Below are 21,455 nucleotides of genomic sequence, written 5' to 3'. Positions count from 1 at the left end.
ATAAGGTTCGGAAACTCCACATCTTCTCCAGTCCACTCCGACGGGGAGGGGAGGGACCAAACTAGGGGCCGGGGCTCGGGCGGCCGGAGGGCTCGTGCCGAAGGGAGGAAAAGAGTGAGGCTGGGAGTGAGCGGCATAGTATAGCCAGCGTCACCCTTTTACGGGGACTGTCTCTCTATCGCTGTAGTGACCAGAGAGGCCAGAGGACCCCTTAAAAAGCCGCGCTGACACGCCCCGGGGACGACCTCCTTTGCGCCCTCGGATTGGGCCCACGAACCCAGACTGGGCCTTCCCATTGGTGGGTGGCGCTGTCAGTGGGCCCCGAGCTCAGCGCACAGCTTGCTGGGAGTTGTAGGACGAGGCGTCTTCCTCGTCCCGGAGGCTTCGGGCGTGACAACGGCAGTTTCTGCTCAGCCGGTGTGAGTCCTCGAGTTCCCCTTTGGACCTCCCCAGCTTATTTTAGTTCAGGAATCCGTCAGGCCTAGCCTGCCGGCTACAAGAACTTCGTTTCCCGGGGCTAACGGCCCTGAGGCCCTGGTTCTGGGGATCCGTCTGGATGACCGTTGAACCGAGGGCTGGCCGTTGGGGAGCTCGGCTCGCGGTTCGCTGGGGCTGGAGGAGCCGTTGGTTCCCTTCGGGGCCAGGGGCGCGGAAGACCTGAGGGCTTAAGGATTTGTCACCGAGAATTCTACACTTCTGTATACCAGAAACGGAGCACGTTTGTCCCGCCGTTTTGATCATGGGGGAGGGCCCGTGACTGGTCACAGTGGGAGAGTGGAGGATGTCAAAGAGGGATGAACCCTTTGTGGGCTCACAAACTGATGGGGAAGATGGACGCGTCAGGCAGCCTTGACAGTTTCTTTGTCTCCTTCTCTAAGTATCCTTACCAGGAGTCTCCTGTTTCGGCCCTGTGGGGGCTTTGCCACACCTGGGATCTGGGACCTGCAACTCCGCAGTTTCCAGAAATGGTAACAGTTTAGCTCCTTACCCTCCACGGTTCCTCTGATTTACGGTTGCTTAAGCCTATCTACTACGCCTGATTTTTATCACCTTCCCTACTTGATTGGGACCCAAGAGGCAGCTGTTTCATTGATGTCTCCATTACTCAGCTCATGCCATAGGCACAGTGCCTGGAGCCTAAGCTTACAAAAATAGGGAAATCTGAAACACAAAATAAAACTTGACTCTAAAATATAAAAACGTTTAGAAATTGAAATATTTGGCCATTTCCAAAATATAACATGTGAATGAGTCAAATGCCACTTTTTATAATTTATTTTTAAGATTTATTTTTTTTATGAGAGAGAACGTGCATGAGCAGGCCGGGGGGAGGGGCAGAGGAAAAGGGAGAGAGAATCCTGAAACTGACTCCCCACCAAGTGCAGAGCCCAACATGGGGCTCAATCCCAGGACCCAGAGATCATGGCTGGGAGATCAGGACCCCAGGTGAAGTCAAGAGCTGGCCGCCCAGCTGACCGAGCCACCCAGGCGCCCTCAAATGCCACTTTTATATGAAAATTACATGTGATTTCTGAAAATAAATATGCCTACAAAGGTCTTAAAAGAGTCCTTACCTAGATTTCTTCAGCTTCTCCTTCTCACCTACTCCGACTCAGAATCTGTGTGTTACACTCTGGTGTGCTGGAGTAAGTCACAAAAACCGTGCGGACTTGCGTTTGCTATATATTCTTGCTCTGAACTTCACCTGATGCTCGGTGATGCTTGCTCCATCTCTTATTCATGCTCTATCACATTTCCCATGGTAGGTGTTCCAAGCTTCTCTTGTTTAAGAAGTGCTTTATAATTTACATGTGCATTATTTCACTGAATCTTCTAACTACTCTGTGAGGAAACAGTCTCAGAGAGGTCTGGTGGCCAGCCCAGGGTAACACATCTGAGACTTGAACTCCTGTCCTATGATGCCATGTTTAAGATTTGACCCTAACCTCCCTTTCCTTTCTTAGCCTCTTAAGCATCTAATCCCTTATATACTCAGCAGGTAACTGCCTTTAATTGAGTGAGAAAAGCAAGACTATCTGGAGAACTCCCTCACTTTCTACCCTAAAAATCTATGGTTTATCAGGGTGCCTAAGTGGCTCAGTGGGTTAAGCGTCTGACTCTTGATTTTGGCTCAGGTCATGATCTCAAGGTTGTGAGATCGAGTCTGGTTGTTGGGGCTCTCCCTCTGCCCTCTCCCTTACGCCCCCCCAATCTATGGTTGTCACACCTCCCATACCCATCCTGACTGCTTTTCTTCTGTTCCTCAACACCTTTGCTCTTTATTCCGGCCTCTCCTGGCTCTTCAAAACCTTGCTGCTCCTACATTTTCAATCACTCCTTTATTAGCATGTTATTTCTGCCAAGAGTTATGATCAAGTCCTAAAGGGGGAAGCAAATCCTCCCTTGATTGAGCTGGCTTTCCACTTACTGACTTTCGTGACTCTCACCCCTATATTTCTCAAAAGAGTAGTCCCACTTTCTGTGTTCATCACCATCATCACCCATTTTTTTCCTCTCTCACATAAACTAACTTCCAACTCCTCTTTCCTATTGAAACTTTTCTCTTGTAGATTACAAGTGACCAAGTCACTGGCCTTTTCTCAATATACAGTCTCTTTAGTATTCACCATTGTTACATACCTCCTCATCCTTCAGACTTACTTCCTTCTTGATTTCTGAAATGCTCTACTCTCCTGGCCTTCTGATCTCTTGGGCTGCTTCTCACACTCTCCTTCCTCACTGGTTCCCCTTTATCCTTCTTATACCCTACCTTTTCTCTCTACGTGCCCTCTTACAGCGATGATTCCCAGATCCACACTTTGTCCCCTGAGTTTTGGTCACAATATCTATTCTAAATCTGCACCCAAATGTGTCCCCATCATCTTCAGACCCACATACGTTAAACTTCATTGAACTCTTTTGCACACTAAACTGTGCTCTCTGAATTTTCCTGTTTCATTCTCTCAAGGATATCATTATTCCCCCTTCTCTCCAGCTTGAAACCTTATAGCGCTCTTGGCTTCCTTTCTCTTTTTCCATATCCAGGCAGGTACCAGTTTCTTTCCATCCCTACTGCCAACATCTTACGCATAGAATTTTAGGATGATACAGGATGCTTACCTGTAGTATTACACCCTCACCTCAGATATTGTAATAGTCTCTGAATTATCCCTGGCCTCCCATTTTTTTTTTCCCGTCAATCCTACAGTTTTTCCCAAATTAATTGGAAAAACATGGTACAAGGCAGGCTTCATTCTGAAAGTTTCAGGAGCTCCCTATCTCCATAGGATAAAATCTGGATTCCCTAATACAATAAAAAACTGGCCTTTTAGCTATCCCCCAAACATTGCCAAACACACTTTTTTGCCAGTTTGTCTGCAGAATCCTTCCTCCTTTATTATTTAAACCTACCCTTCTTTGATGTCAGGCCTGCTTTACACCACCTCCTTGAAACTCTCTTTTACTTCAGGGCTCCAGACTTGAGCTCCAGTAGCTCTTTTTCTCTTTACAGTTTGTGTTATATTGTAGCGTTGAGCATTTTTATTTAGTTTGTATGTATGCATATGTGTATACGGGTGCATGTATCTGTGTATACGCTATACACACATGCGCAAACACACTGTCTCTGTATGAAGATGAGAAACCCAGCAACCAACCCAGTGCCTAATCAGTAGACCTGTAATAAAGGCTTGTTATTGATGAGGCAGGGAATGATGTTTGCAAACAAAGGAGAATAACCAGGACTACGTGCAGCCAAGAGTTTTGTGGGCTGTGCAGACCGTAGGTGATACGGGGTGAGGTCACAGGAGAGCATTAGTTAAGGATTCTCCTTTCCTAGAATCAGTTCAGTGTTTTGTTCCATGCTCACATATTGCTTCATCTTTCTGGGGACCCCAGGCAGCAAATAGTACAGGGAAGTACAGAAGTCACAGGATAAGAGGAATGGGACTGATGAAAGCGATCAGGTCCATCAAGGTGTCTAAAGAGTTTCGGCCCACTTTGTGCCCAAGATAGAGAAAGTACCAAGGGCAGGAAGGATGGAAAGGCAGGATGACCCGTGAAGAAATCAGGCAGGTCTTGATTAGACCTAGCGATCGATTAGCCCCACCAGAGACTGAGTGAGTACATAGAAAGTGAGCCAGAGAGCTATGTCACTTACCTTTCACCACTGCACCTCTTTCTCACTCACCATCCGTCTGCTTCCTTACTTCAAAGGAAGGAGAAGCCTTACTCCTAGGATCTGTGCTCTGAAGCCCAGCCTCTTCTGCCTCTTCCCTCTCCTCTGTCTTCATCCTTTGCTTTCTGGTGGATTTTTCTTTCAACTCCTACTCATGCTTAAGTCTCCTAGCCTACACCCCTCTCTAGCTCCTGATTTCCCTTGGCCTCTTAAAAAGAATTGTCTATACTTGCTTCTCTAATTCTTCTCGCATTTTACTCCTAAACACTGGGAACTGGACTTGCCGTCACCACTCCTCTGAAAATTGCTTTTTGCAAAGTCCCCAGTAATGTCCTACGTGTTAAATCCAGTTGTTAGCGAACAGAATTTGCTGTAGTTTTATTTTGTTTTAAATAAGTTCTATGCCCATTGTGGGGCTGGAACGCATGACCTGGAAATCAAGACTCATGCCAACTGGCTCTACCAACTGAACTGGCCCATCACTCCTGCTTGTGACATTGATAAGTTTCTTCTCAAAACTTTCTCCTCCTTGGGTGCCTAGGTGGCTCAGTTGGTTAAGTGACTGCTTCAGCTCAGGTCAAGATCCTGGAGTCCTGGGATCAGGTCCCTCATTGGGCTCCCTCCCTGCTCAGCGGGGTGTCTGCTTCTCCCTCTGGCCCTCTCCCCAGTCTCTCTCTCATATAAATCAAAACAAAACAAAACAAAACCAACAAAACTTTCTCCTCCCTTGGTTGCCATACACTATTCTTGATTTTCCTTCCACTTCCTGCCCCTCTAACCACGCCTTTTCTTTCTCCCTGGAGAGCAGGACTTCTTCCAGCTGGCTCTTAAACCAGCTGGAAATTGGTAGTTCCCAGGGAACTCAGCCCTATCTTAAAAAAATCTTCATCCTCCCTTGATTGTTGTGAGATTTGGAGGTGGTGTTTCTAGAGCATTAGCCCAAGTTTGATATGGGTGCTCTTTTTACTGTTATCGTTAATAACCGCATCGTATTTCTGAATTTACTCCCTCCCTTCCATCCCCAGTATTCCTGCTTTAGTTCAAGTCATTATCATACTTTGTTTGGATTACTAATTGATGTTCCTTTTTCCGATCCATTCTCTATAATCCTGTCAGAGATCTTTCTGAAACTCCACTTCGATCGTGATCTTCAGTGGCTCTTCAGGACCTTCATTTATTCGTCAAATATTCTTTAAGCACGTGGAATGTGTTTTCCCAGAATGTCTTTGTGTCTTGCTCCCCCCTAGAATAGTCATGAGGGCAGGGGCTTTTGACTGTTGTGCCAGGATATATCATTGTATAGAACAAGCAAAAATCCCTCCTTTCATGGAAGCTCTCCTTCTAGTAGGGGCTTTCCTTAGCTCGACCTCTGTCAGCCTTGTCAATCTCATTTCTTCTACTGCCCCACCCAGACTTTTTTTGAGCGTGATTCCTAAGAGTCTTTAGTGCCATCTAGTGGAAGTAGCTTCAATAAAATGCTAGACTACTTAACTTGGACTGTGCACACTTTTGCTTATTTCGAACTGGGATGGACAAGAGAAAATTGGTTGCATTGCATTATGGAAGCTTTGCATTTTATCTAGAAATTCACTGTACCTTGAGATGTTTCTAATTGTGAGATCTAACAAGTATAAGTATTTCCTTAGAACTGATATTTTGTGTTAAATGGGCAACTCTTCAACCTTGAGAAGGTTGCGTGACTTCTCTGACAACTTGCAAGATTAAAGAAAATGAAATGGCTAGAATGGTCTGAGCTTTGGAGCTGTCCTTGTGTAACTTCTTTCAGATCAGACTGGAACTAAATGAGACATAAGTTCCATTATTACTTAACTACCCACCCTTTCAGAAAGAATTCTTTCTTTAAGATCTACTAGCTCTTCTCACTTGACTCCTAGTTAGTTACCTGACCAGATGCTCTACCCTGACGCTGAACATTCCAGCTGATATAGTCAGGAAGCTGCACCCAATCTTAATTGGTTTGGCATAAATATAAGCTATTCTTAGACTGTACTTTATTACACACTTTATTCATCTTTTTCTGTGAATTCCTTTTTTATGTTTATCAAATAATAAAGCTCATTATTAACCTTTTTTGAAATAAATGTTTCATGAAGCGCCTGATATATTAACGTATTTACTAAAAAATTAATGTGGATAAATGCTCTGTGATTACATTATCTTTTATATAAATTTATCTTCCACATAAAATATACATAAACTGGATAATAATATAAAGAAAATGGCACATTTAGAGATTGGAATTTGTACTGCATATGGTGATCATTCTTGTGATTAAAATTAGAGCAGCAGTTGTGGAGTACTCCTACTGGTGCATTAGAGAACAGATACTAAAAGGCATGTTTTAAGTGAATAAACAAACAAAAAGCAGAATCACACCTGTACACACAGAACAAACTGGTGATTGCCAGAAGGGTGGGGGGTGGGGGGATAGACAAAATGGGTGAAGGGGGGAATGGGAGATACAAGCTTCCAGTCATGGAGGGAATAAGTCACAGAAATAAAAAGCACAGCATAAGGAATGTAGTCAATGATATTGTAATCGTGTTGTGTGGTGACAGATGGTAGCTACACTTGTGGCTGAGCACAGCTTAATGGTTAAACTTGTCAAATGACTATGTTGTATACCCGAAACTAACATAATGTTATGTGTCAACTACACTCAAAAAAATTAAAAAAGGGGGGGGGCATCTGGGTGGCTCAGTTGGCTGAGTGTCTGCCTTTAGCTCAGGTCGTGATCCTAGGGTCCTGGGATGGAGCCCCACAGCAGCAGGATCCCTGCTCAGTGGGGAGTCTGCTGCTCCCACTCTCTCTGCCCCTCCCCCCACTTGTGCTTGCTCCCTCACTTGCTCTTGTCCTCTCTCTCTCTTAAATAAATAAAATCTTAAAAAAATTTTTAAAAAGCTAATAAAAAGAAAAAAGACATGTTTTGTACTCTTTATAATATTGCATTATAATTTAACTTATGCTGGTTTTTTTTTCCTTAGGCTTCTTTTGTTATTTGTATTTAATGAACACGACAACTTGCAAGATTAATCTTGAAAACTTTGATTTAGAAGAGACCCTTTGTCTGGAATACAGTTGCCCCAGATCTCTTCTTAGCTTGTTCCCTGTCAGAATGGTAAGTCTTTGAAGCCAAGGATTATTGTCTATTGTATTCTCTGTGTATTCATGACATCTAGATGCATGCCTGGCCCATAGTTGGAGCCCAATAAATATTTATTAGATGGATATATGAGAAAATTGAGGCACAGCTAGGTAAAGACATGGCCTGAGGTCACATGAAGTTTCTGGAAGAACTAGAGCATGGATCCATGTCTTCTGACTGCTACTCTGTTGAGTGGTTCAGTACAACAACCTGGTGTCTAATCAGTACAGCTTTTAGTCCAGGCACCTGTGTCCCCTGCCCTGGGCTCTTTGCTTGGAAGGACCTACTCAGGCCCCTCTCCAGTCACATCCCTACCCAGGGGACAAGGAATACTAAGTACATTATTCTGCTCCACCCCCTCCACTTTGGCCTCAGAAGTGGTCAAGCACAGCTTTTGGGGGTGGTGGAGCTTGATGGCGTTGTTGGGATGTCCTCTATTGGGTGGAAAGAGAAAAACAATATGGGCAAATGACTCTTTTTCTCCTTTTGCTCATGGCCCCTCAAATGTTAGGGGTGGGCCTAGTTCTCCCTATGTATTAAGTATTGTTTAAACCAAGAATCAACACCTATATTGTGTCAGACACTGTGCTGGGTATTTTCAAATGTATTTTCTCATTTAAATGTTATTCTTACTTAATAAGGCTCAGAAGTAACTTGCTTGAGGACCCACAACTAATCAGGTGCAGACCAAATGCATAACCAGTTTCTTCGGAAAGTGTAGAATGCTCTACATTTAACAAAACACTAATGTGTGTGTGTTACGTGTGTGTATACATATGTGTATATATAGATTTTTTTTATTGAGGAAATAATGTTTGATAAAAACATGTGACTAATTTAAAAGAATGTATATAAATAGTAAATCTCCCGTGCCACGCCCTAAGTCAGAAATTACCAGTTAACTGTTTCTTTTGTTATAAAGATACCCACATATTTTAAAACTTACCCCCAACGATTTTGAACTTTTGTATTTGGAAAACATTAGATATAAGCTAAACACAGTGGAGAGAGTGTAATGAACCTCCAAATATCTCTCATTCAGTATCATTTTTATTTCAGGTATTTCCAGAACTTTTACTTTTGTTATAATTTTTATTTGTTGGAATATTTTCAATCAAATCCCAGATATCATGTAATTTTATTAAATTATATTAAGATAACTATTTGAAAACATTTAGCTATAATGTTGGAAAATATTTTGACTTTTCATGTAGAAGTCTTGATTTTAAAATAGTATTTACAGTTAAATACCAATTTTATTTGTTTTATTCTAAAACTCCCTCCTGTATTTCAAAGAGGACTCAGATGGGAGCTGGGCATTTCATAGTGATTTCTGTGACTATAAATATAACGTATATGTGTGCAGCCTGTGTTATATCACATAGTTTTCCTCTCAGGATTCTGTGGGGCTGTGCGGGGCCACTTTCTTTTTTTTTTCTTTTCCCTTCTTTTGGAAGAGCTGTTCAAAATGGTAAGCAAATAAATGCCTTTTTTGCCTCACTTCTCTGAGTGACAGAACCTGAAAATGATGAATATAAAAGAGCAGACTGTGATTTAATATAGTGCCTTTTCTAATTCAAATGACAGCTGACTTTTCTGAGCTGAAGTGTACCCACATCTCGGTAATAGCATTTAGAGCATGAGTAGATTATAATATATCATGGCTTATAGAGAAGTCTATACATTAGTTCCAGGAATATGTCTAAGAAATATAAATAAATAATGTTCCTAGTTGCATAGAAATATGTATAATCCCCACCAACTGAGGCAAAGCCGAGTTATTTATTTCTATATTGACAGCAACTCTTTTTTTCTTAAGTACCTGTTTTCTAGATAGCATTTAAATCTGCACTGCATTTTAATAAACTCTTCATTTTCTTTTTTTCTTTTTTGCACAGTGTGCAGGATCTGAAAGCTCTTTCTCTTTTTAGTAATGAGGAGTACATGGTGTTTTCAGGAAACTCTGGTGTGATAAATCCCTTATATTCTTCAGTGTTCAGTGCCTCTCTTTTAGGCAGAGTCCCATCAGGAAAATCTCTGGAGTGATGCTGTCTGGAGGGCTGGACTGGGGGAAGGGGCTTGTAGGGAGGATGCTCCTGAATGTCTATGTGAGAGGAGCTGAGAGGCACCAATCAGCAAGGCAATCTGAGTGGAAAGAGGATTCAGAGGCTTGATTGGAAGCTGCATTTGCATAGCAAATGTCAGTATCATGTAAGTATCCAGTGTGGCTTGGTGCTGCCACTGCTCTAGACTTGCGCCACCCAACATGTGGCTTTTGAGCACTCGAAATGTGCTTAATTAATCCAAATTAGAAATGGTGTAAGTGTAAAATACATGCGGGTTTTAAAAGATTGGTAATGCAAAAGGAAGGTAAAATATCTCAGAATGTTTTATATTGATTGCATGTTGAAATGATATATATAAATATATATTTTAAAATACAGACTATTTTTTAGAGTAGTTTTAGATTCACATCAAAACTGAACATTGGGGCGCCTGGGTGGCTCAGTCAGTTAAGCATCTGCCTTCAGCTCAGGTCATGATCCCAGGGTCTTGGGATCAAATCCCACATTGCTCAGCGGGGAGCCTGCTTCTCCCTCTGCCTGAAGCTCCTCCTGCTTTTGTGCGCTGTCTCTCTCTCTGACAAAGACTTTAAAAAAAAAGAATAAACCTCTAGAAAAACAGTAATCTAAACCTTAAAAAATTTTTTCATTATTAAAAAAAAAAAAACCTGAGCAAAAAGTGCAAGGAGTTCTCATATATCCCCTCTCCTCACGCATGCACAGCCTCCCTACCACCTACATCTTGCTCCAGGGAGTTACATTTGGCATAATGAACCAATATTGATACATCATTATCACCCAAGTCCATAGTTTTCATTCACTGTTGGTGTTGTACAGTCTATAGGTTTTGACAAATGTATAATGACACGTATTCACCATTATAGTATCACACAGAGTGGTTTCACTATCCTAAACCCCCCCTGTGCTTTACTTACTCACCTCTTCCTCTCCTCAAACTCCTGGAAACCCCTGATCTTTTTACTGTCTGTCATCTTGTCCTTTCCAGAATGTCATATCGTTGGAATCATACAGTATGTAGCCTTTTCAGATTGGCTTCTTTCACTTGGTAATAGACATTTAAGTTTCCTTCACATCTTTTCATGGCTTGATAGCTTATTTCTTTTTTGCCCTTGATACTATTCCAATATGTGAATCTACCACAGTTTATTTCTCTAAAAGTGATAATATTTTAATAAAAATATATTAAATAAAATCTATTATTAAAATTTGCTTGTTCCTTTTTACTTTTGTAATGTGGCTTCTAAAATAAAATTGTGTACACTGCTTACATTAAATTTCTACTTAACAGTGCTGCTGTAGACCTTGGTAAAACGATGTTGTTGGTAGTTTATCTTCAAAACAGTCTTCTCATTCCAAGTTTTGCTGCCTCCTACAAAGAGCATTCTCCTTCTCTAAGACTTGTCCGCTTTGGGTTGGTTCCTCTCTGTTGGCCCCAAGCTACTTGGGATTGCCACGGTCCTCCCCCTACCTTTCCCAATAGAGACTTATGTTATTTAATTCATTTTGTCAGGAAGGTGACAATTGACGAATTAGGTCCTTTATCACTGCACTAGGTTCTTTGAAGCATATTAATTATGGTGTCTGTGGCCAAGTGGCTTATAATGAAAAGTTTTTTATAGAAGATCTGACACAAAGCCTTAGATTAACTTATTTTTTGTTAGAAATTTTTGAATTTATCTTACTTTACATTTATATAAGTGACTAATATGTTAATATTGTTTATAAAAGCTAATTGGTATGGGAATTCATTCAATTATAATCTGATTTATTCCTCTTTATGTTAGATCTGTTTATCTCATGCATTCTCAGTGGGAGTGATATTGTCCATAAGTGGGCAAAAATTGGTTCTTGGAGTGTGAAAATATCTTACTCCTTTTTGTTTTTTTAAAGATTTATTTATTTTAGAGAGAGAGAATGGGGGTGGGGCAGGGGCAGAGGGAGAAAAAGAATCTCAAGCAGACTTACCATTGAGCATGGAGCCCAACGCAGGGCTCAATCTCAAGACCCTGAGATCATGACCTAAGCTGAAACCAAGACACTTGCCAGACACTTATCCAACTGAGCCACCCAGGTGCCCCCCAAATTTCACTCTTTTAAGTAGAAAGCATATATATTATTTATACATTATATATATATAAATATATATATAAAATACATATGTATATATAATACACACACATTATAAAGCCAAATATGCAATATATCTGTATATTAAAGTTTCCAGAAGAGGCAATTAGAAAAAAAGACTGGAAATGTTCCTTAGGGACTTGGTTATGAAACACATTGACAAATACTGATTTATCTGGATAAGAAAATTCCTGTAGCTTTCACATTACAGCAGAATGTTTTTATGACCAGTTAATCTTCAAAGTTTCCCAAGTAGGGAAAGGAGGAAAAAATAGAGGAAAGCTGTAGAAAGATTTACATTTACAGATTGGGGGAGAGGGAACATCTGAAGAGTGTTAGAAATCTCTACCATCAGTTGATCACCAATTATTAACATTTTGCCTCATTCATTCATTCTCTCTCTCTCTCCCTCTCCGCATCAACCCTCCCCACTACTCCCTGGATTATTTAGGTGTAAGTATGTAGATATTCATTGCACCATTTTTTCAAGTCTTTTCTAGGTGTGAACATTTTCAAAATAAAAGTTGGGGTAAAATGCCATCCTTCTCTTTACCTACTCCTATACCACGATTCTACATTGAGACCCTGTTGAACTACAATTTCTTGGTGACATGTTATCTGTCACCTTTGATCTTGTGCATATATTGCTCCCTCTGCCTAGACATATTGTGTGGCCTCCTTTTCTTCCTTTATATCCAGCCTTTGCCTGAGTAACTCTCAGAAGTCTTTTAAGGTTTTACTTCCGCTAGGAAGCCTTTCATGACCACCCAGCCCACTTAAGTCTAGGTTAACAGTCCTGCATATATTCCCTTGATTGTGATTGTCCTTATTATTGCTGTTGTCATATAATATTATACTTGCACATTGAACTTGTCTGTCTTCACTGGACTGTGAGTTCTATAAAGGCAAGGATTATGGCTTCTTTTATTCATCTTTTTTTCCTTGGCAGTTACCACAGAGCCTCACACAATATTTATTAAATAAAGCAACAATTAATTTTTCTATGAGATGCATATTTTATGTAATTCCATTTACAAGGGAAAACAAGAAAAATTAAGGAAGACACTGATGTTTTATTTAGCTTGTAAAGCTTTACTGCTGATAACAGTGTAATATCAGGTTAGACTCTTATAAATATTAAAAATAGCTCCCGGATCCCTATTATTACCCCTGTAAAACTCTTGGTGAGATGTCCCTGACAATTCTGGGAAAAATTGTTTCTTTCAGCTCTAGTAGAGCTCGGTTTCTGCCTCTATATTATAGTATTGTGGGGGGGGGGTAGAGTGGGGAGATACAAAGGTAGGAAGTAAGGGTGTTGTTTCTTAAGGAATTTGGAGTTTAGTGAGAGATACAGACTTAGGAGTGATACTAATAGTTTTTCCTTACATTTGTATGATTTTTTAATAGTTTAATATAATTTCACGTTAATTTATTCCTCACATAAGCCCTGGAAAGTAGCTATTATTAACCCCATTTTAAGGATGCTGCCAGTAAGAGCCAGAATGTGTTATGAAAGTAAGAGATTCTCTTCTTTATTTCCTAGACTTCAGGCATTTTCCCCATATGTGGGGTCCACTGATATTAAATGGCTAGAGCTCTACCAAATTTGGCACCCTTCCTTTTGTGTAAAATTGTGTAGGTACAACCAGGCTCCAACGTCACCCTTTACCACTAGGAGCTACTCTCTAATGAATGATATACACCAGATTGAAAAGTCCTCAAGTGAAATGTATGAGATTAGGTAAGGTCAATTGTTTTCCTTTTTTTTTTTTTTAGCTTTATTTATTTTAGTAATCTCTAATCCCAATTTGGGCTCGAACTCAAGACCCTGAGATCAAGAGTGGCATGCTCTTCTGACTGAGCCAGCCAGGCGCCCCAATCAATTGTTTTTCTAACTTAGTACATCTTTAGATATATAATTCTATATGTTTACCCAAGACAAAGGCAGTGATTGCAGCTATATAAAATATGTATGCAGTGGGAAGAGACAAGAAGGGTATGTACAGACATGGTAGTCATTATCAGGGTGGTAGATTTAGGAGTAATTTTTTTCTCTAAAAAATTAAAATGTGCCTGTAATTTTTAGAGTGTGTACATACCCAAGTTCTTTTGCATATTACTTAAGGAAAGTAAGGGTCACCTATCTTGAGTCTTAATAGATTCTCAGCTAATTTAACCCCCCAGTTGAGTAGCCATTCTCCCTGTCTTCCCATCTTCTATCAAGAACATCTCCTTCCCATCTCCTCTCAAGAAAATGCGTAGAACTCTGCCAAAATCATTGGATCAAACCAAAGCATCATGCCACATTGACTGGGAAAGTCTTGTTCCTCTGCTTCTCAGGTCTGTCACTCTTCTTTTGTGAGTTGGACCTAAGGAATTTTTGCTTTTTCCCTTCTGTTCAGGAGAGGTCAAGCTTGTATTCCCATCCACCATGTCTCAAAGGGATGGTTCAAAAATCAAAATGAAACTGGAGGCAGAAAGATTAGTTTAGAGGCTGGGCAATTATTCACTTGAGAGAAGATACTGAACTAAGGAACAATAAGGATAAAGAACACTAGAACAATAATGATATAGAGGCATTCTGGCAGTATAATTGATAAAAATTGATGACCAATTAATTAGGACTTAGGGGTCAAAGCTTTCAAAGATTGAAAGCTCTAACTTGGATGACTTAAATAGATAGTATAACTCACAAAAATGCGCTTGCTTTGGGTATGTTTAGAATGAAGTAGCTTTGGATGGAGGTGCCTGGTCAGTCGTTGGGAACATGTCTGGATTGGGAGAGAGTGATGAAAGCTGGAGATAAAAATTTGAGAGTCATTGGATTTTTGTTTGTTTGGCACCTACCAAAAAATGTATACAATCTTTTGGCCAAAGTGACCCTCTTCTTTTGGTGTAAATTATCTCTGCTCTACAATATATGTTTGAGATATTTTTACTATTTTCATAGTGTTAATAACATTGGACCACCATTCGTCAAGGGAGCAACCAAGCACATGAAGCAGAGAGAAAAGTCAAAGGAAAAGACTTCATCCCTTAGTGAACTCAGAGGGCTATCTGTGCTGTGGGGATAGGAGACTGTTGGGGTCTTCAAATGACACAAAGGAATTTAGAGATCCCATGGTCACGGCCCTTTCTGGCAGTGTAACTCCAGAAGGTTTTCTTGCGTTTTTTGTTTGTGGTCTATTTGTTTTTAAATCACAATTTGGGCCCTAATGCAAAAAAAAAAAAAACAAAAAAAAAAACAAAAAAAAAAACAAGAGTCCTGCAGAGTCCTGGCTCTTAAAGACCACACCTATGGCCCGTCTATATTAGAGCTCTTAAAGAAAATCAGTCCCGCCTTGTGCTGCCATTTCAACTGACAAGTACTCCAATGACATATGTAGTGAGGATTGCCCTCCCTACAATTGCTGGCACATATTCCTTTTCCTTGACTGGGCAGATGAGCATCTGGAGGGTCCTGAAAGCCCTTGGACGGAGAATGACCTAAGACTAGCCCCTGCAGGGGCACCTGGGTGGCGCAGTCGGTTAAGCGGCTGACCCTTGGTTTCAGCTCAGATTGTGATCTCAGGGTCCTGAGATCGTGCCCCATGTTGGGCTCGGTGCGGAGTTGGCTTAACACTCTCTCTCCCTTTGCCTCTCCCCCCGTGCTCGGTCTCTCTCTTTCAAAATAAAAAAATAAATCTTAAAAAAAGAAATACTAGCTCCTGAGCTTTGGGTGATCCCCTTTTTAACAAGGCCATTTCTTCAACTGGGGGCTTCCATGGCATTATAGTTACCTACTGTTCTTTTTCCGCAAATACATAGAGCATTGTTGGGGGAGAGGGTCACTTTGCACTGTAATGGCTGTGGGTGACTACTCTACTTGAATGCTTGGCCCTGCTGGGTCTAGTGCAGCTATGCTCTGCCTAAGCGTGCCACTCTTACAAGAGTGCAGAGGCTCGCCCTGCTCCTTCAAATCTGCTTGGAAGGTTTTTCCCCAAATAAGCCCTCTTTTACCTTTACATTATGTAGCACTAGGGGTAAGTGTGTTTGTGTCCCTTTTGCATGCTTTTGGCCAGCACACAGCCCTTTTCCATCTTCAAGGACTGCAAAAAGGATTTTAGTGAAAAAGAAAGAAAAAAGGAAAAGGATATTTTCTGTCCTGAGAGCCCCAGGACAGAAAAGATTGTGATCTCCCTCTAGCCCCCAGACAGCTTAGTACTCAGCAATTTAGCTTAGTCTCATGCAGCCAAACTGCCCCTATCACTCAGTTCTCCTCCTTTGAAGATTGGACCCACACTGGTTTTATTTTTCATCTTTTCATGCTCTACGGTCTTTTGTAACATTTAAAATAGTAACCTATGGTTTTGGGGAGGCCATTAGCCAATTCAGTTCCCTTAGCAGCATCCACCTGCTGAGCCATTGTGCTCCAGCCTTCAAGTATCCTCTGACCTGGTTGGAATTGGTAGCTATTTGGACAAGGCTTTCTGTTCCGTCCTAGCTGTTCAAGCATTAGACATCTATTCTTGGTCAGAAAGGAAAAAGCAAAGTTGTTCATATGTTTCCGGTTACCGTGGCATCGATGTTTATTTGCCTTGCCCCAACACATGTACTTAAGAATAGTTCGTTTTCATTAGTTCCTTCATATATGCTAGTGTTATTATGTGACTTGTGTCCCCCCCCCCCCAAATTTGTACGTTGAAGTCTTAACCCTCGGTATACCTCGGAATGTGACTCTTTGGAAATAGGGCCTTTAAAGAGATACTTAAGGTTAAATGAAGTCATATGGATGGGCCCTAACCCTGTATGACTGGTCCTTATAAGAAGAGGGAGAGACACGAGGGATGCACGTGTACTGAGAAAAGACTAGTAAGGACACAGTGAGAAGGTGCCATCTGCAACGCACGAAGATAGGCCTCAGGAGAACTGAAACCTGCTGACAGTATGATCTTGGATTGCCAGCCCTCAGAACTGAGAGGAAATTAGTTTCTGTTGTTTAAGCCCCCCCCCCCATCTATGGTATTTTGTTATGGCAGTTTTCTAGCAAACTCATACAGCCAGGCAATGTAGTAAGTGCTTTTCATGAATTATCTCTTTAATAGTTGCAGTTACTGAATGAGGTAGGTCCTATCGAGACAGGAACTCCCAATATAATTTTTGCCCACAGCAGGAACTCTGTTCAGAATATGCTCAGGCCTGACCCTGAAGGTGTGTAAGTAAGTAGAATACTTTGGCTTATAAATGGGTGAGGTGGAAGAGCAATTAAATGGAGCCAAACATTTTTCTGACAGGTGTGTCTCTATACTGATTATGCTTCCTCCTTGCTCACTACATTAAGGGAGAGTGGTAACACCTTCATTTACACCAGGAAAATTCTTACAAGGGTTTATTTATTGAACTGATAAGTCCCTTCTGATCATTCACTATTCATTTCTGATTTCCCCCTGTTTTGGTCTCTTTCTTACCTATCTCCAGGGACTAGCTGGGAAAACACTATTTGCATATAACTATTCTTTTTCCTTTCCTATATAGACTTGTTAAAATGGTAGGTCTCAAAGGTTATCAAAAGTTCAGGAACAGACACAAGTATACATAGAAACATGCAATGTAATATTTGAAAAAGTTAGTGGAGGTAAGGATTAATTCATAAATAGTATTGGAGAGTAATTTGAAAAAAACAGTGGTTAACTCCCTTACCTCACAGATAATACCAAAAATTAAGATGGAATAAAGTTTTAAATGCTAAGAAACATGGAAGTATTATAATGTAAAGATGAATAGTTTAACATAATCCAGGTGTGCAGAAGTTTATACTTAAACATATATAAGCAGAAGTACTAAAAGAAGAAACGAAAGTGGAAAAATCGATCGATTTGATTACATAAAACCAGTACGGTTGGTCTTGGCAGAGGAGAAGGGATCATGTGTGACCTAGTGCTCAACATTAGTGGATTCAGGGGAGAATTTACAGTAATTAAATGTGTTCTTTCCAGGTATGTTTGAGGCTGACAAGAATGAACATATAAACTGGTCTCAGAAGACATTTTGGATCAACTGGAAAAGACTTCACCTCAGCAGATCACAGCCATCTTCTGAAGTCTCAGAGGTGGTCCCGGAAGGACTGTTGGCAACACAACAAGGTGGTGTCGCCAGAGCCTGTTAGGAGAGGCTTGCAAGTCCATGGCCAGCCCCTCAGTGACCCAGGGAAGGGCTGCGGTGGGAAATGGCCCCAAGTGTGTAACTGAGGCAGCACCGCAGTCTCCTCCAGGGAGAAGAGCTGTCCTCACAGATAACTGCAAATCTGCAGGAGTAGCGAAGCTGAAAGCTCCCAATGACTCCTCGTGTTTTAATACATATAATAACATGATGGCCAATATTCATATAATATTTTCAGCCTCTGATGGTACTTTCACACATGACCAGACTCTTTCAGAAATAGTATGGGTTGTGATGATAGATTTGAGCTTGAATTCTGGTTCAACCTGTTGACTGTGTGGTCTTAGATTATTTAACCTCTCAGGACCTGTTTTCTCCTCTGTAAAATGGTGATGGTGATGGTGATGGGGCAAGGTGATACCCACCATATAGGATAAGGCTTGAATGAGAAAAAGTCCTAGTATGACATTTGACACATAGGAGACACTTGATTTCCTTTCCTTCTCTAAAGGTAGCTATTTGCATTAGTTGACCTCAAACTTCCACAATAGTCACCTATGTATAAAGGTAAATTTTTCTCTTCAAGTCTGTCTCATGTCACACAGTGGTTCTTCACTGCAGCAATGGGGGTGGAGGTAGTGATGTCTGTATTGTTAAAAAGCCCCCACACTCCCTGCCTCCAGACTTTCCTGCTGAGAATCACTGGTCTACACTTTGATATCCTAAGTATCTCTCAGTGATTTAATATTTTTGTTTGATATTTTCACTCATGGCTTTATTTCAATAAAGACTTGCCTTCATGGGAGGGCAAGACATTGAGCTAATGAAAGTGGTAGTCCATAAATTACCTGCTCGTGTGTAGCTTGGTGCCAGGAAGCATTTTCTTTCTTGGGCAGTGGGAGGTGGGGCACTTAATGGAAAGAATGGTGGAAAAACAGAGAGTTACTCAGGGCCTAGAGGCGGGTTGATTGGGCCATGTGGGAGAAAATGGATAAAAGGGAAGGGAGAGGAAACTGAAGATAATTGTCATTTTTTTCTAGATCCTCACTTGGCAGGCTGCGACTTGGCTTCTTCTGGGGCACCACTGCCTGTCAATAGAAGCTGCTATCTGTATGCGGTAACCTTGTCATACTTCTAGTCTCACCTACCCTAGGTGTGAGGCCTGGACCCACCACTGGAGTCCTATATGGCTACCTGAACCAACTCATCAAAGTCATATTAAGTACCATAAGGTCCTGGAATTGTATCTGTCAAAGCCTAAACTGTTCTCCCTAGAATGACAGATGAGTAGTTACAAATGACGTTTGGTAACTGCAAATACAGAGGGCAAAGAGAAGGGAAATGCTCTCACTTGGCTATGAACTGCTCACAGGCTAGATTAACTGAGTGTCACTTTTAGCTTGTTCTAAAGAAGGGAGATAGGACCAAGGTATTCATAAAGTTCTTATTTGAGGTGTTGTTAGAGTTTTGCGTAAGGGACCTTCAATTGAAAATGCTAAGGATACTCCTTAGGCAGGATGGTTAGATTTGAACTGAAGAGATAAGATAATGCTGAAGGTCAAGTTATGACTTTGAGAAGACACAGACATATCATTTTCTGGGGGAGCCATACCTTTCAGTAGACACAGGGGCTCCTGTAGTGATAAGTGCATAGCCCCCTTCTAGGCTGCGATTTAACTGCTTTGTCCCAGCAAACACCCATCAGGAAACAAGACTTCCTGGGTGTATCTGCTTGATCCTCTTCTAAGAGCAGTGTTCCAAGGGCTGCCTGCCTGGACCCCCATCCTTATTTTCTCATGATCTTCAAGGGAGTCCAAGTACACAACAGTGAAAACCAACAGAAAAAACAGAGCACAATTTTGTGGTAAATTGCATGCATAGACCAAAGACAAGTGTAAAATCATGTTGCGTAGAACTGCTCAGAAACAGCTTCATGGGGAAAGAATTTTTGCTGGAGGGTAGGTAGAATTTAAAGAAAGACAGGAGAGAGCATAGCTAAGGCTCTGTTTTTGTGACAGTTAATTCTCACTCATGGCTTTCATACGGGAATTCCTGGAGATGACTGACGTGGAAGAGGAAATAAGACAAAAGTCAGAAGGAGCAGGAGCTCAGGCACATGGTAAGACAGTCTGAATTAGAGCAGCCAGCTGGATGTGTGGAGACTTCACCAGCCGGAGGGAGATTGGGAATTCCATTTCATCATAGAACCGAAGCATACCACATATGCCATCAAGCAGAAGCTTTATTATGCAACAATGAACCGTGCACACCCTTTCCCCCAATTAATAAAGCACAGATTGAGGTCACTGTGCACTTAAAACAAATCTTCAAACAACCTGGGGATAGCTGGGAGCTGATACTTCACCTTGAAGTTTGACTTGTTTGGTCAAATGTGCCTTTGGCATCCGGATTCGAGCTTCCCCAAATGTTTATTCTCGTTCTTGCACTTTAGCTGATACGATACATCTGTTGTCTAATGCATCTGCCGTGTGCTCATGGACAAGGCCAAAGAATTTACCCGGGTTGGGAGTATTTATGCTTTCACAGTTTGCTTTTTCAATTTGGTTCAGCATTGGTCTCTTCTTGCAAAAGGCTGTTGGGGACCGAGCTGGAAACACAGCAGGGAAGAATTGCTCTGAAAGTCCCCTGAGAATTTGCCCTTTGGCAATTCAGTTTTCTGTAGATTTTATCCCTCTACCAACTATCAGTGCAATTTTTGGCAAGTCACATAACCTGAGGACATTACACACACTTCACCCTGGGCCTCTGGGTCTTCATCTGAAAAGTGAAAGGACTAGGAAAGGATTTTGAGGTCCTTCACCTCTAAGATTTGAGAATTTGATAATTTCTGAATAGTAAACAGATTTTTTGACACCAGAGCAATGGGTTTGTCCACCTATATGTATTCTCCCAAATGTTACCTGCCTCAAGCCACTGAGACCTTTCCCAGATGGACACGTGGCAGGCCGGCAAAGTCTATGGAGTTTCCTTAAGGAACTAGGCCCAGCCACTCCTATTCATTTATTTCTTCATTCAACGAACATTTATTGAAGACCCATTACGTGGTAGGTGCTAATCTTTAGACCTTGATCCATGGCTTTTATCCATCTTCCCTCATGCTCACTTTCTTTGACAAACCAGGCAGACAACAGTATAGGAAATGGGCATTTAATCATTCTCTTGAATGGTCAGAACTCAAAAATCAAGCTTTCTATAACAAAATGTAATACAGTCATGGTGGGTCCAAAGTGCCAGGGAGGCGGACATCAACATGTGAAAAGTATGGAAAGGCGGGTGTGAACAAAACATTCTTTTTGATCAAAGCTTTATTCCTCAGGGTCTCATTTCAAAGGTCCATTGCCCCTGCTTTCAGAAATCTCTGTGTGTTTCAAGGAGGGGACATGTTTTTGTTGCTTTCATTGGAATTGTGACTAGGCAGGGTCCTGAGATCTGAACTCAGAGCGAGAGAGCTTGAGATAGACCTCAGGCAGCTGTCATAGAACCTAATTTGTGCTGTAGAATGAAGGGAAAGAAAACCGCTGGAAATAACCCCATCAGGAATTCCTGCTTGCCTGAAACTGAGCTCTGGCTCTCTCTGCTGAGACAGCAGCCAGAGAGATAGAGGATAGTGCCTATTTGTAGGAAGCAAAAAGGTTTGTTTTCCCTCTTTTCTAGATCCCTTTCTACACCTGATATTTGGGGCTGGGTAATTCTTTGTTGTGGGTGGATAATTCCGTACATTGGAAGATGTTGAGTGGCATCC

The 21,455-nt window shown here is 41.4% G+C and overlaps 1 long non-coding RNA gene across 2 annotated transcripts; it reads left to right on the top strand.

Annotated features, from left to right (window-relative positions):
- The first annotated feature begins 262 nt into the window (after window positions 1–262).
- On the top strand, window positions 263–18,516 carry LOC103680863. 2 transcript variants are annotated; one of them, XR_573176.2, is made up of 4 exons: window positions 344–419; window positions 879–968; window positions 7,183–7,316; window positions 17,530–18,516. It is a non-coding gene; the product is annotated as an uncharacterized LOC103680863 (long non-coding RNA). The 2 variants fall into 2 exon arrangements; XR_005834036.1 differs by lacking the exon at window positions 879–968 and having other exon boundaries at window positions 263–419.
- The last annotated feature ends 2,939 nt before the right edge of the window (window positions 18,517–21,455 follow it).

The sequence above is a fragment of the Ursus maritimus genome, unplaced genomic scaffold (genome assembly GCF_017311325.1).
Source record: "Ursus maritimus isolate PB19 unplaced genomic scaffold, ASM1731132v1 scaffold_12, whole genome shotgun sequence".
Taxonomy (NCBI): Eukaryota; Metazoa; Chordata; class Mammalia; order Carnivora; family Ursidae; genus Ursus; species Ursus maritimus.
The sequence above is the reverse complement of the archived record's forward strand: the minus strand, read 5'-3'. Positions and strand labels throughout refer to the sequence as shown.